This window comes from Temnothorax longispinosus, unplaced genomic scaffold (assembly GCF_030848805.1).
Source record: "Temnothorax longispinosus isolate EJ_2023e unplaced genomic scaffold, Tlon_JGU_v1 HiC_scaffold_18, whole genome shotgun sequence".
Lineage (NCBI taxonomy): Eukaryota > Metazoa > Arthropoda > Insecta > Hymenoptera > Formicidae > Temnothorax > Temnothorax longispinosus.
In genome coordinates this window covers 321,691-337,140 of record NW_027269992.1, presented here as the reverse complement: position 1 = coordinate 337,140, position 15,450 = coordinate 321,691, and the positions used below count along the sequence as shown (strand labels likewise).

At 45.3% G+C, this 15,450-nt stretch overlaps 1 pseudogene; it reads left to right on the top strand.

Annotated features, from left to right (window-relative positions):
* The first annotated feature begins 1,634 nt into the window (after positions 1-1,634).
* On the top strand, positions 1,635-3,807 carry LOC139823780 (uncharacterized; annotated as a pseudogene).
* Positions 3,808-15,450: the final 11,643 nt, after the last annotated feature.

The window sequence follows — 15,450 nt, the reverse complement described above, 5'->3', positions numbered from 1 at the left end:
CTTCGCGGGATCGTCTCGCCGAATCAACGGATTGGTAATCATCGTCGGTGAGTATCCGAACGGTAAGTATGTAAAATGAATATAAAACTGAATGATACATATTGTTTCGACAGGGAAAAACATAAAATTAATGAATGTAATGTAAAAATCGCGTTATCGAACGAATCTCGCTTGTACGAGCCGTGCTCGCTTCTCATTGGTCGTTTAGACGTTCTTGCGATAGAAAGTTGCGCTGCGCGCTCCGATTGGCTGAAGGCTTTGTGAAATTGATAAAGTGTTTCAAAATAAGTAACATAACGTTAAATTGCCAGGAATCAATCCTATTGGCTCTCAAATGGTCTGTAATAACTGAAATGCTCTATGAAAATTGACAAGAACTTACTTGAAATAGACCGGGACGCTTCCCATTGGTCGCTGTGATTCGACATTTCGCTTGGGCTGTCAAAACTTGTTAAAACTTATAGAATAATAAATCGAATACAAAATATCGTAATTGGGACTCCATTGGTCCTCGCTCGTGCTCTCGGCACTCGCTGTCGCAAAGCATGCGTTTTAAGTATCAAGGGTCCTCGGGAACCAATCGGGGATCGATCTCGAGGCTCAATAATAGGATGTAAAGGGTAAATATCAGGCTGACGGTTTGTACGTCTGGAAAGTTAATAATAATAGGAAAAAATATGATAAGGGTGACTACTAGGTATTCCTTGAACTTCATCTTTGTGGTATTCAATCTTTTTATGACATGTAATAGGGTCTCGCTCTTGTAACGTTGGAATACGCTAGCAGCAGTATAAAAACTATTGAAATTGCAAATAAAGTGAAAATAAATGCTAGAACTATAATCCTATATTTGTCTGAATCCATTAAGGTAATGCTGGCCTGTGATTGGCTCTTCTGCTGAATCTAATTTAATGCTTCTAAAATGTAACCTGTCTCTAATTTGAAACGTTATTGGCTCTAATATCTCAATGTTGAAAGAGTTTCTTTAATTTGAATGTGATTGGGTAGGCAGGGATCTTTCTAATGAAAAGGATTTCAAATGTGATAAACATGGAGTAATATATTTTTATGAACACGCTCGTTCTTCGAGTGGTTTCTCATGCACAATTAACATAATAAAATAAAGAAAATAAAATAAATCATATCATCGTCATCTGTCTCTTTGTCGCTTTTTCGCGTTACATCTAAATCAATCGTCGGTCTCTATACGGACTCGCGTTTTAATTGCACATGCATCTATGCTAAAGAATATTAATAATAAAAAAGATAAAAAATGTTGTTTGAATACGCGCAAGGAATTCGCTTATTCGTCCGCCGCTCTTGCTTGGCTCAACTGGCCCAAGTTGCTCACGTCGTCCGCGGTGTCCTCCGGTTCGTCGGATTCTCCGTGACGTGCCTCGCCTATACCAGCGGGCTGTGTCGGTGGTTGAAGTTGCATCTGCGCCTCGCCGTATCCAGCGGGCTGCGTCTCGATGGGCTGACCCTGTGAGAAGCGTATCGCCTCTGAAATTATTTCCTCGTTCGGCGAAAGGATCTGCGTACTGGCTACGCTCTCGAAGCTGCAGTCCCCCGCGTTCTCGGTGTTCTCTGCTTCCTGATTGGCCGTTTCCCCTGGCTTCGCTGACGGCTCCGCCATGCCCCGCGCTGTGTCAGACGCCTGGGCAGCCGTGGTTGGCTGGCACTCTCCGCTGCTTCGCTCAGAGTTCGACGCTGGAATTGGTGGTACAGCCATCGATTTCAAGGTAAAGGGAGCTTTCCAGCAAGCAACACAAATCGACACAAGTGTCGTTTTGTCTTTGTTACTCATTGCCAAAAAAGAAAATAGAATGAATGTTTGTGTCGACTTGTGTCGCTTGCTAGAAAGCTCCCAAAGTATTCCTGTGGATGCGCAGTAGTGGATGGTCAGTCTGCATCCCCATGGAGAGAGAAATAGCGGAACGGAACTAAAACGGAATCGCTCGGATTGGCTTATCTCCAGGTGAGGGCTCTCAAGATAGGATATTAGCCAATCAAAATTTCTATAAAGTATATTAATAAAAAATAATGTTTAATATTTACGTATTTCCGTTTTTTTCTGGTACATAGAGAACTCGGTCATATAAAATCGGAACGGATCGATATTTGGAGAAACGTTCTGATTAGTTACCCCCACTGTGCTTGCTTTCTGTTCCGCTTTTTTCTCTACGTGAGATTGCACCCTAAGGCTGAAGTCACATGGGATGTATTTCCCGCGTAACTGCGTAACCAATTAGAAGAGCGTTTCGCATTTTCGGTTACGCATATTCGCGCTTCTGATTGGTTACGCGATACGGGTTACCCGGAAAATATCAATCCATGTGACCGCACCCTAAGGCTGGCGTCCCATGAAACGGATTACGCGGAAGCGGAACGAGCGTATCACCAATCACGGAATTGTTCTGATAGAACCCTGTCAAAGATTCCGTTGAAACGGTCCCGTGATTGGTGATACGCTTGTTCCGCTTCCGCGTTATCCGCTTCATGGGACGCCAGCCTAAAGCTGGATTCAGACAGGACGCGTCAAGCGTCAAACGTTAAGCAGCGAGCAACAACCTAATCAGCAAGGTGATATCAGCAGTGGCATAGAAAATATCGCCTCGCTGATTGGTTGCTGCTCGCTGTTTGAAGCTTGACGCGTCCTGTCTGAATCCAGCTTAACAATTGGGGTGCGTTCCGTATGCCAGAGTGTTCATCCGGGCGAAGTGTGACGTCACACTTGAGGTTGTCTCGTGAAACGGAACGATTCTTGGACGTCGTTGCGCTTGCGCATATATGATATACATGTTCCATATTCCTGTATGCTTTGTGATTATATTTAAAGTAACATAAAAAACATGAAATACGTACTTGTAACTGAGCCGAACGGAAATGTCATCAGGGATGAATCAGGAAATATTCTGGTTCAACAACAACCTGGTAAGTGCTTCTATTTGTTGTTATGTAAACGTATACTTTTGTGGTATAAATTATAGAGGTTATGTAAAAATGTTTTTGTTCATTATTTGCACATAAATTTTGAGGATGGCTATAAATATTAAAAATTTCAATATTGTTTTATTGTTACAAGAAATGCATTAATATTTATTACTTCTTCCCAAGCTGCTACATTATTCCAAACGCTGGAATTCAAGCTAAAACGGAGTCTTCAAGATCTGACCTTATTACAGATAGTGAACAAGAAAACAACAACACTACAAGCAGAACTTCTTGGAATCGAAATGAAATTATAGAGCTAATAAGCTTATATAAGTCTCATGAACATCTATTTAAAAGCACGACAATGAAAAAGGATAAAGTATGGGACATGATAGCTCAACAGTTACCGATGCACACAACTGAGCAAATAAAAAACCAAATTTAAATATCTGAAACAGAAGTATATGGAAAAGAAAGATAACATAGGTTAAAAGAACAGTGGAGGAGGTTCGATAATATTCGATTACTTCTTTGAAATGGACAAAATATTTGGTCAGGATTCTGACGTGCAGCCAGTGTCAACTGCATCTTCTTTACGAGGGATTAAATGTGCATCCAAGACATCATCGATTGAAATTGAAGAAAATTCATGCAGAGATGATGAAGAGATTACAACGAAGAAAAATGGAAAGTCAAAGATAAGAAAAAGAAATGAATTAGCAAAACAATTAAGTACATACGACCAAAATTTTAAAGAAAGGGAGGCCAAAAGAAGAACGTCATAATGAGTTAATGACTCGACAAGATGCAGCTCTAAAAATTTTAGAAAATATTGCAAATTTATTTGCAAACTTACCAAATACTAAAAATTAATTATTTTGATAAGATTAATATTATATTATATTTTATTTTGTTTTTTTTATTTTTAAAGATTTAAAGAAATAACATTTTGTTTTAATGATTACGGATAATCGCACTTAGAAAGTATAAAATACTTTTTGTTTTCAATATGAGGTTTTTATTTAGCTTATTATTCTATTATTACATAAGGGTTATAAATTCATAACATTTCGTATTGTATTGCAAGGTAAATCATTAAGGTAATGGAGATTGTTATACCAAAGAAATACTTTAATTTTTTTTTACAACAGTTCTTTTATGTTATGTGCTGTAATTCTGGAATGGAACTTTTAACCGAGCTTTTGATTTATCTGTTGTAAAAAATAAGACTAAAATTGACGTAATATTTTACTTTTAGACTGATGTGATACTACTTTTACATTATATGTGATACTATTATTACCTGTAAGTATTGCGAAATAAATAAATAAATATATTATATTTGAAATATAGTTAACGTTCAAGTAGCTTGTAAGTAAAATGATTTGAGTTAAAATACTTTGTGCTCAATTAGTAGCTTTTAAGAAAAACTACATTATCTATTACATGTTATGTAACTTTCCAATGTAATTTTATAAGATAAATAAGGTTTTTAAATACAACTATATTTTTGAAAAAGATCGAAAATACAGAGTAATAAACTGTAAATGTGAAAAGTGATGTTAGATTGGATATGAAATAAAACTAATGATTCATAAAATTTGTTATTTATTGAAACGGATACAAATTTTTTGCGATCCTGTCTCGTTTTCGCGGTGTCCGCCGTTGACGGCGATCCCCGGGGCTCGCTTCCACGGTCCCTCCCAACGATATTCCGGACTTAGTTCTCGTAGCCTACGTTCGAGTACCGACTTCGCGGACCGTCCCCGTATCTCGCGTCCGGGTGATCGGATTTTGACGGCGACCTGTTCCTCGGGTGTACCAGGTCTCGCTATCGGTGCCCCGCGGGGTTTTCCTCGCGGATGACGCCTGGTTTGCCATCTTGCCCCCCCAGTGACCGGATTGCGTCGCTCTTTGGCTGGGTCCCTATCTCGCGACCCTGTGGTTCGGCCCAGGTGGTTATTATTCCCGCGGCACGCGCGGTTCTATTACCTCGCGACCACGGTTTGCCATTCCATAACCTGGTGTCTGGATCGCGGCGCTCTTGGTCTGGGCCTCACTTTTGCGACCTCGTGATTCGGCCCAGATGGCCATTGTTCACGCGGCACGCGCGCTTCTGTTACCTGGCGACCGCGGTTCGCCGTTCCGTAACCTGGTGTCCGGATCGCGGCGCTCTTGGGCTGGGCCTCTCTTTTGGGACCTCGCGACTCGGCCCAGGTGGCCATTACTCGCGCAGCATGTACGATTCTGGTACCTGGTGACCGCGCTATTCTAAATCGTTACCCGCTTCGATGGAGTCCGCGATTTGTGCGAATACGGGTTTGGGTATCCCCGTTCTGAAGATTGTGTGTGGCTCAACTGTCGTGCTATTTCGCGCGATACCGCGATCCACGCGCAAAGCAAACAAAATATTACTCCCAGTCGGGCCGGGCACTTTTGTGCCGTAAAACGAAATAAACTTAAAGTGGATTGGGAAAGGAAACGTGTCTTATTAACTAGGCGAGCCGCAGCTCGGCGACCGCTGTCGCGTACCTTAATTCTACCTTAATTCTACGATTGCGCCGGACGGATCAAAACGAAACTAAAGTACTCATCAAATAAAAGGGGATAAATAAAATTACAATATATTGGGGCTCGGGCTCCCTATAAGTGTCCGTCCTCGGCGCTGTGGGTGGACTGGCCTAGGCCGGGGCGTCTTCCTCGTCCTCTGGAGTCTCCTCTCCTGAGGATATGTTCCGAAACTCCTCAGTGGAGTCGTTCCCCTCGTCTGGCGCCGCTACTCGCGGCACCGCTGTCACTGTCACCGTCTCCTGGACGGTGACTCGCGTCAGCTGCACCTGGAAGGCACAATCGAATGCTTCGGCCGCTTGCCGAATCGCCTCCCTCTCCTCCGGCGAGCCCCATTCGTTAGTACTCGCCATTGTCTGCACCGCCTGCTGCACTATGACGCTGCTCGATGCTCGTGGGACCATGCCCCACGCGTTGCACCCCGCAACTTCTCGGGGTAGCGAAGTTGCTCTTCGCCCTACGCGCCGCAGTTCGTCCGTGGAGAACCGCCTCAGCACCACGCGAGGCTGGCTGAGCAGCTGTGCGCGCACCGTTTTAGTGTACGGCTTCAAGGGCCGGTGGTGTCCTGCCGCCGGACGTAAGGGCCAGCGGCGCGTGCGGTGCCCGTCGATCGGCGCTGGCTAGGGAGTACCCTGTGCTCTATCCTCGCGGGCGGCGAGGACCGGGATCGAGCTTGCTCGGCAGGTTTCCCCGTTGCACGCGGGGGGATACCGGGGGCTTTCCTGCCGGCGTTGGCTAATGGGCGGTGCCTCAGGGGCCGGGGGCGGCCCCCGGGAGTTCTTCGGGGCTTCCGGCGGGGCGTCCTCGATACGGGTTTGGCAAACCCGGGAATACCCGAGCTTGGGCTGGCTGGGCTTGCGAGGCTAGAAAGCCGACCAGCCTAGGGGAAGGTCACCCCAAAAATAAACCATTTTATAAAATATGAAAAATATGCGATAACAGAGATAGAAACTTCCCGGGTACTCGGATGCTCGGGGGTCGGCGTGGAGATGGTACCGTCCCGGCCATCTCCTCGTCGTCATCATACGACGGGCTGCCCGGCAGGTTTGTTGCGAGCCCGCCCGGTGAAGATGTTATCGCAGCCGCCAAAGTGAAAACCCCTTCCGTTCTAAAGAACGGGGAAGGGACACGCACGGGATCGGGTAAACCCGCCCCCAAATGCGTTAAAAAGAAGAGAGAAATCTCTCGAGTCTGCCTTCTCCTCGCGGGGCACGGGCGAGACTTCGACGACCGTGGACAAGACAAGGTTGTCCCGCCGTTTGGACGAAAAAAGTCCTCCTAAGGACACGAGAAGGAGCAAGTCTGCGTCGCAAATTAGATCGCGGTCTAACAACCGAGGGAGAAAGTCATCCCCATCGACCAACGCCGCCACAGGCGCAGAAATGCGTACTGTGGTATTTGTTGCGGATTCGGACAAAGAGGGAGACTGAACCGGACAGACAGAGGAGGAGGACAGAGGCGACAGACAAGCAGGGCCTTCGTGGCCTGCAAGCGCGGCGTTGACATATCCATCGTCAATGGACACTGGACCGTGACAGTGCCGGTGCCAACATCGGCACTGACGGAGGTGCCAATTCCCATGAGGAGGATTCTGAACCCACCGGAAAGAAAGAGAAACCTCGCAAGCAGGACGAGAAGTTCTTTAGGAAGCGTGGGCGCACCACTACAACGGGCATAGGTGTTAGGAGAGAGCTCGTTAAAAACAATAGGAACCTCGCCCTGATACAACAAACGATGAAGGATGTTGAGATTCCGGCGATAATTCCAAGCCTCTCCAAGTACCGAAAGGTCTTGGAGATCGCCGAGGCGCGGAGACTCAAACAATCCCCGACCCCGACCGCGGAGCTGCCAGGCCTTATCCTGGAGTGTCTTCGCAGTGTCGACAAGATGGCGGAAAGATCCTCAAACCTGAGTGGAGGGATGCGAAAGGCGCTAAATGAGGCCGTGGCAAGAATCTCTGCCGCCACCGGTGAGTTGGTCCAGCGGATCAAAGACCCGGAGACCGGTGCAGGCAGAGACGTGGAGATAGAGGAATTGAGGCAGAAGATCTCATTGTCAGTACAGGAAGCTGAGATCACAAGCCTCAAATCGCTGCGGGAGGTGAATACACATCTAAGCTAGACATCCAGCTCCTGCAAACACAGATGGCGCAGATGCAGCGACACCAAACGCCGCTGCAGACGCAGCCGGAAAATGCACCCTGTGAGACGAAAAAGCCAGACACAGGGCGGCTAAGTCCACAGCTGACCACAATGAATGTGGTCGCTAAAACCGACTAGAATATGGAGCTGGAGCCCGAGAAGGAGCCGGAAAATTCGAGGGACGCCGTGATGGCGGAAGTCGAGAGAGACGGCTTGCCACCAGTCGTGAAACCGCCGATTTTGGGAAAAACCAAAGTCATTGAGAACGCGGTACTACCAATGACCACTGGCGTGACAAAACGTATCGCACCGCCTACGGACAAGGTACGAAGTAATTTGATGTCTTGCTATATGCAGCACCGATATGGTGGGTGAAGGTAGGAAAGACTACCCACCTTCGTAAGAGGATGGCGGCCGTGCAAAGAATCATCGCAATAAGAACCGCCAGAGCTTACAGGACCGTCTCCCACGTGGGGGCGACCACCTTGGCGGGAATCCCTCCCGTGCACCTCCTGGCCAAATCGTACGCGGAAACTTACGAGGCGGTCAGTGAGTCGAAGAGGAATATGAAGGAGGTCCCGCCGAGGACCAGAGAACTGCTAAAGCTCCGGGCGAGGGAAACCCTCCACTCGTGGAAGAGTGGATCATGGACCCACAGCAGGAGTGAGGAAAGAGGGTCGCCGAGGGAGGCTGTCCATCCGGTGTTTAAGGAGTGGGTGAAGGGCAAGAAGAACAGATATCTTGCCTTCCATGCGGTGCAGATCATGACGGACCACGGGTGCTTTGGCGCCTATCTGCACCGCATCGAGAAAGAGCGTACCACACGCTGCCACTACTGCCCGGAAAAGGCGGACACAGCGCAGCACACGCTGGAATTCTGCCCAGCGTGGGCTGAGGAGCGCCGTGTACTCCGGGCAGGGATAGGAGAGGATCTCTCCTTCCCGGCGGTCGTAGCTGCGGCATGCCGGGCCGGGGAGAGAAGAAGGGATAATTGGATGAGGTTCGTCTCTTTCTGCGATAAGGTTATGTCGCAGAAGGCGGCGGACGAGAGGGTGAGGAGGGGGGAAGCCGCCCTTTCTTCCTCAAGCGAGAACGACTAGACGGGAGATTCTTCAGTCGAAGTGAATGAAGAAAAAAATAACAGGGACCGGGGGGGCTGCCCTCCGACGAGGGTAGTCTCTTCTTTTTCCCCTCACGAAGGTCCCTGGCACCACCAGATAAGGTGGTGTGTTCAAAAGGTTAAGGGTTAAAGATTTAGGGTTAAGGGGGGGGTGACACGGGGGCGGACGGGGAAGTCCGTCCCTCTGCCACCCCTTTGGTACCGAGCAGGTCGGTGGAGGGTGCGGGACAGGGGGGCGCTCGGGTGGATTTCGTAAGGGGTCTCCGCCACAAGCGCCCCTCTTTGCCTTGCGACGGCAGAAGGACGCGACCCGGGGGAAGGGCTTAGGCCTCACCTTCGAGGAGTGGTGCCCACTTGCCTCCCTAAGGGGGCGCGAGAGGAGGAACCGGGCCCTCTCTCAGAGAGGATCACGCCCTCCTTCCCTCGCCCGGAAGGCGGGCGAGCGGTCGGGGATAGACGCTCGTCTGCTGCGCAAGTAACTCTGGAGAGAGGGGTGACGGATGAGAGTAACGGCACTCATTCGTCACAAATTAGGATAGCTCGCCTCAGGCAGTGTTGTCACGCCGTGGGTTTTTCGGCCCGCGCGAGAGCGTCGTGCGCATGCGTCAGCTGACGTCACAGCTCACGCCAGCTACGGAGTAACGGAGTACGGAGGTTATCGAGGTGCAACAAGGGCGCTGGAGCTGGAGGCTCCAAAGTAATATAATAAACTGTGGTACCCTGTATGAATAAGGACGGATCTAAGTTAGGGATACAAGAAGGAGAAGAAGAAGGTGCAGCAATAGGTGCGTATAAGGGGTCCCTTGTATTTTTCTGGCGTTTGTTGTAAGAAATAAGTTAGCAGTGTGTCATATTGTGCAGGTCAAGATATTCTGCAGTGATAGAGAAAATCACGCAACGGAGATGGATCATCCAGAGCCGTCGACATCGGGTGACATCAAAGAAAAGAAGAGGACATCAAAAATGAAAGTATTCCAGTACTCTTGGTTAAGTATAGATATTTTTAAAAAATGGTTAATGCCACACGAAGATAATAAAAAGGCTCTCTGCACGGCTTGTGATAAAGTTATTTTATGTGGCAAATCAGATTTAATAAGACATTCCAAAACAAAGTTACATGTGACGAATATTAGTAAGAGCCGTAATGTCACACCATCTGCTTTATTGCCTAAGCTCAAATGTAATATTAAAGATGCGGACCATGTTAAGAAAGTTAAAACAGCCGACATAGAGATAGCTGCTTTTTACGCGGAACATAATATAGCTTTTAGAACTGTAAATCACATGGTCCCTTTAATGAAAAAAACTGCACCGGTAATTAACGATGTGAAAATGTCAAAAACAAAATGTACAAAATTAATAACAAATGTCTTAGGAAAACGCGAAACCGATAAACTTATTACAACTTTAAAAAGTCAGAAATTTTCTATTTTAGTAGATGAAAGCACAAGTATCTCAAACGATAAGTTGCTTTGTATTTTAGTAAAGTATGTATCATTAGAAACCAAAAAGTGCATTACTCAATTATTACAATTAGTTGCATTAGATGCAACGGATTGTTCTGCAGACAAATTATATTCTGCATTTGAAAAATGTTTAAAAAGTAAAGGAATACCATTGTCAAATATTGTAGGAATGGCTTGTGATAACGCTTCTGTGATGATAGGAGTTCGAGATTCTTTTGCAAGTAGATTAAAAAAAGAGGTACCGGCCCTTGTTGTATTAAATTGTATATGCCATTCCTCAGCTCTTATATCGAGTAAAGCTTGTTCAAAATTGCCGGATTCTTGTGAAGATGTCTTGCATGCAGTTGCTACATATTTCTCGACCAGTGCAAAAAGATCTGCTATCCTGTGCGATTTCCAGAGCTTTTTTGGAGTAGAATCACGTAAAATCTTAAAATTATCAGGTACAAGATGGCTCGTCTTACAGAAGTGTGTTACTAGACTTCTCGATAACTGGGAAGTCTTAAAACATTACTTCCACCTGAAAACTATTAAAAGTAAAAATAAATCGGCAGTAACAATCTTTAATACTTTAAATGATAATAAAATTAAAGCATATATGTTATTTTTAAAATATTGTTTGAAATTCTTTAATCAGTTTAATGCGTTCTTTCAAGGAAGGAACATTTTAATTCATAAATTAGCTGAGAGTAGTGAGCATTTAATAAAGCAGATAGGTAACAATTTCTTGCTGCCTGAGGCGTTAAAAAATATTTCTTTGGAAATTATTAACTCGCAAAATTTTTTACCATTAAATTCAATATATGTTGGTCCCGAATGCGAATCTTTGTTAAAATTAGAGTTTTTGGAATTTGTTATAGAAATAAAATCCAGATGTTTATCTTTTTACATAACCGCGTTAGAAGAAATGATAAAACGATTGCCTTACAATAATGAAATGTTTCGAGAACTGACATTTTTAGATCCAAGTATAGCGTTGAGCGACGAAAGTAGACTTACCTTTCCAGACTTGAGAAATGTAGCAAGACATTTTCAAATTTCCGATATTACGGCTTTAGCCTGTGAGTGGAGAACGTTGCCTATTGTATTTAATGACGCGGATAAAATTCATTTAGCTAACTTAGAACTTGATGACATGTGGAATAATATTTTTCAAAAAAAGAATTTGAATGGTGAACCGTCTTTTCCAAATTTAGAAAATTTAGTACATGCAGTTATGTCACTTCCACATTCCAATGCCGAAGCAGAGAGAATTTTTTCAATTGTTATAGATGTGAAAAATAAAAAGAGGAATCGGCTTGATGTCGCCACTTTGGACACAGTTTGTAAAGTACGTTCTAGTTTCCAAACTAATAACACTGATTGTCGCACTTTCAAAGTAGATTCAACACATTTAGAACTGCACAATTATAAGAATTTATATTCTCTTAACAATAGTCAAGATAAAGATAAATAGAAATTGTTGATTTTTACGCATGCTTTTATTATAACTTTTCCCTCTAGTGTCAATTTAACCTCATTTTTTAAATATTTTAGTAACATTTCAACAAGTACAAATGTAACAACTTCTTTGAAAATATTTTTTTTGCTCCCGCGAATGTGTTTTGCCATTGCTTTTAATATTTTTGAGCATGGACACTTTCCTCTTTTTATTCCACTGATAACTAATTATATTTCTATACTACTTTGTTGTCACACAACTCGTGTTCAATTATTTTTTGCATATTGTCTATTGTAATTTTTTAATTTTACTTTGTGTGACAACATCAACATATCAAAGCAGTGCAATACTTTTTTCTTTCTGTGATATTTCTTTCTTTTTTAATTTTTTTCTTTTTACGATCCAGCATGCACAGGTGCATGCCTCTGAGTTTTAAGTATTTATTGAATATTTATTTTAATATTTTTTTAGATATTTAATTATTTATTGTCAATTGCACTATTATTTTCTTTGTATTTTATTTGTAGAGACTTGTCTTATATGTATCTGTTATTAATCAGTAATTTACTTTGTTTTAGCAACCTTCTTGAGATGCCTCCATTTCGTCAGACTGCGGCAATATGAAGTATTTATCACATGTATTTATTCATATGTATATTTCTTATGTACAATGTTATTTTTTTAATACTGGTAAGGTTTTCTGCAGTTTCCCTTACCCTAGCAACAAATGTTGGTATTCATATAATAAATCGGCTGCAGACGTACAAAATAACAAATAAATTAATTTCGTTATTACCACTTATATTAACTACATTCTATTTTTTTAATATAAACTCTTTCTTCTCCCCTTGCAACTTCCTTCACATTTCCTTTTTTGCTGGGACCTGACGATACCTCATATTTGGCCGAAGTGTATACGTTACTTGCTGTGACGTCAGCTGACGCATGCGCACGACGCTCTCGCGCGGGCCGGAAAACCCACGGCGTGACAACACTGGCCTCAGGCTGTGACCGGACGTCACTCTCTGGGTACGTGGATCACACGAAAATGTGAAATCTCAGCCAGATTTGCCTATCAAACGGTCGCCACTCGGTTTGACCTTGATATACCGAGAAGGTAAGTATCGAAATTATAGCACGATATTGCAACAATACTCCATTAATTCTCTTTTATTTTCAGATGCTTAACGCAGGATGTCTCGACGCCCCGACGCTGCCTCCCCACTGTTGGATCATCGATGGACAACGTGGGACCACCCCCGACGGAACTGGTAAGTAGAAAATGTGTATGTTTAATTAATCGGCCAATTTTCTTTTCAGCTTCTCGCCCCGGATGGATCTCAACTACCGCTGACTGTCCCAGATCCTCGCCTTATCGCATACTGGAACGCCGCTGGACAACGATGGATCGATGCCGTAGAACAAGGTAAGTCACAAGTAAGTAATTCAAATTAACTTGACACTGCGTATATTAACAAACGATTGATTTATTTCAGATCGTCGTAATTGATTACAAAGATTATCGCGCCGTATGCGCTTCACGCTGACACTTTTCGTCGAACGTTGTTATAATTGGTAATTAATTACCGCTCGCAATAGTTATACGAGTTATGTTTAACGCGCAAGTACGCGGGAGTGCTTGGTTGTAATATATCGCTGCGCTAAACTACGCGCTAAGTCTGTATTGTATGAGCGAATCTTATATACGTGTTACCGCGACCACGATATCCGAGCGACTGCCTCGAGTTGCCGGGCTCTCGCGGCGTCCACACCTCGGGATCGTCGCTCCCACCATCTGTGTTATTCACGTCTCGGTACTTTTCCACGCCAGATGGTGAACGCTTTCTCTTTTCTTATGACAGTTTTTCGATGTTTTCGCGTTCGGTGTCGCCCGTGGTTCTCAATCCGAGCTTCGTAATTACTCGCACGCATACGCATAGGCCCTCCGGACCCCGCTCCCCTGGTTCCCGAGTCCGAGGTTTGTCCGGCCGAGTGGTCACGCTGACCCCTCGGATCTTCCCCGGCGCCTCCCCTGGTGACCCTCCGTCCGCTACTTCCCACCGGAGTGTCGCGGTTACCGACTTCCGGGGGACATCTTGTGTCCACGCTATCTCCGCGCCCGGTTGTATTATCGCGTCGCGGGTCGGGTGATTGACGTCAGGGTCACCCCTGAGGCGATTTCCGCGGCTCGGCCGCCGGCTGTGACCGCCGTACCCCTATGCGCGGGGGTCATTGTTTTGACCCCGCTATCTCCGCGCCCGGTGATATTAGCGCGTCGCGGGTCGGGTGGTTGACGTCAGGGTCTCCCCTGAGGCGTATTCCGCGGCTCAGCCCCCGGCTGTGACCGCCGTACCCCTATGCGCGGGGGTCATTGTTTCGATCCCGCTATCTCCGCGCCCGGTGGTATTAGCGCGTCGCGGTTCGGGTGGTCGGCATCGGGGTCCCCCCTTGAGCGGATTCCGTGGCTCGGCCCCCGGCTGTGACCGCCGTGCCCCTATGCGCGGGGGTCATTGTTTTGACCCTGCTATCTCCGCGCCCGGTGGTATTAGCGCGTCGCGGGTCGGGTGGTCGGTCTCGGGGTCCCCTCTCTTGCGGACTCCGTGATCCGTCCTTCGGCTATGACCGCTGTGCCCTCGTTCGCGGAGGGCATTTTCGGTGTCCCCGCTATCTCGCGGGCCCTTCGCTCGATTTTCGCCGCGATCGTCCCTATCTCCTCCGCTCGGGTCTCCTGCCGAGGCCCGCTCGTCGGCTCGTTCGGTCCTTCCTCTGCGGCTCGTCTGCCGGGGTCAATTAGGCCCAGGTTCCCCTATTCGTCGCGTCGCTATATTTAAGATGAACGCTAGCCATATGGGCTCTTCGGACTCGCTTATCAGGTATTTAGCATAAAGAAATGTCGATGTCCTCCGTTCCCTTGGTCGCTGCTGCCCCTCGGGTGTCCTCGGCTCCACGGCTAGGCGAACGGTTGCAAGGCAAGGTGCGGGGGGGAGGTTACACGACAATTTCCCGAAAAGTAGAGGGGATAATGTTGGTACCAACGAAAATCCCTAAGGGGTGTCGTTATAATTTCTACGGGTTAGCAACACTGTTGCAGTAGTATAGCTATATCAGTTTGCGTAACTTTTTTTACATTTTGACATATAATGTGCACGCGTGTATAATAAATATGTTACGACTGTAATAGTTTATAAATGTAAATGTAAAATACATTGTGGCACTTAAGTAAAATAAAATTAAATAAAAATGACAAAAAACAAAATGCATAGAGGATGAACGAGGTAAAAAATTATGAATAAATTATTATTATTATTAGTAATTAAACAATTTTAATTTTTTCAATGTTTTTCGATAAATATCACTCATAGTTGTAGCATTGTTCTTCGCACTCTGGAATCAGTTTGCCATCATCTTCAACTGCGGAATAAAACCTGTGCAAGATAAAAGAAGCATAAACAAGGAAGATAGAAAAAAGTAAATGAAGAATAGACAAATATATCAGATAATTAGCTAATATTCTCATAAAATAAAAGATTATGTAAATAATTAATTTTTTGTTCTAGCTTTCCAGCTAACCACGTGCTTGCAGAATCCCTGTTCCCTGCGGAGTAAGAGTAACGTTGCCAAATTCCAAACAAAAGTTGGAATCATATCCCAACGGCGAATATCAGAGTAGATTTGTTAATAGCAATGCGACGACAGATTGACGCAACAAACCGAGAGCAGGTTCGTAAAATCGATATTTACTGTTAATCTTTCATCGACAGACCTGCTCGATGTTCATTG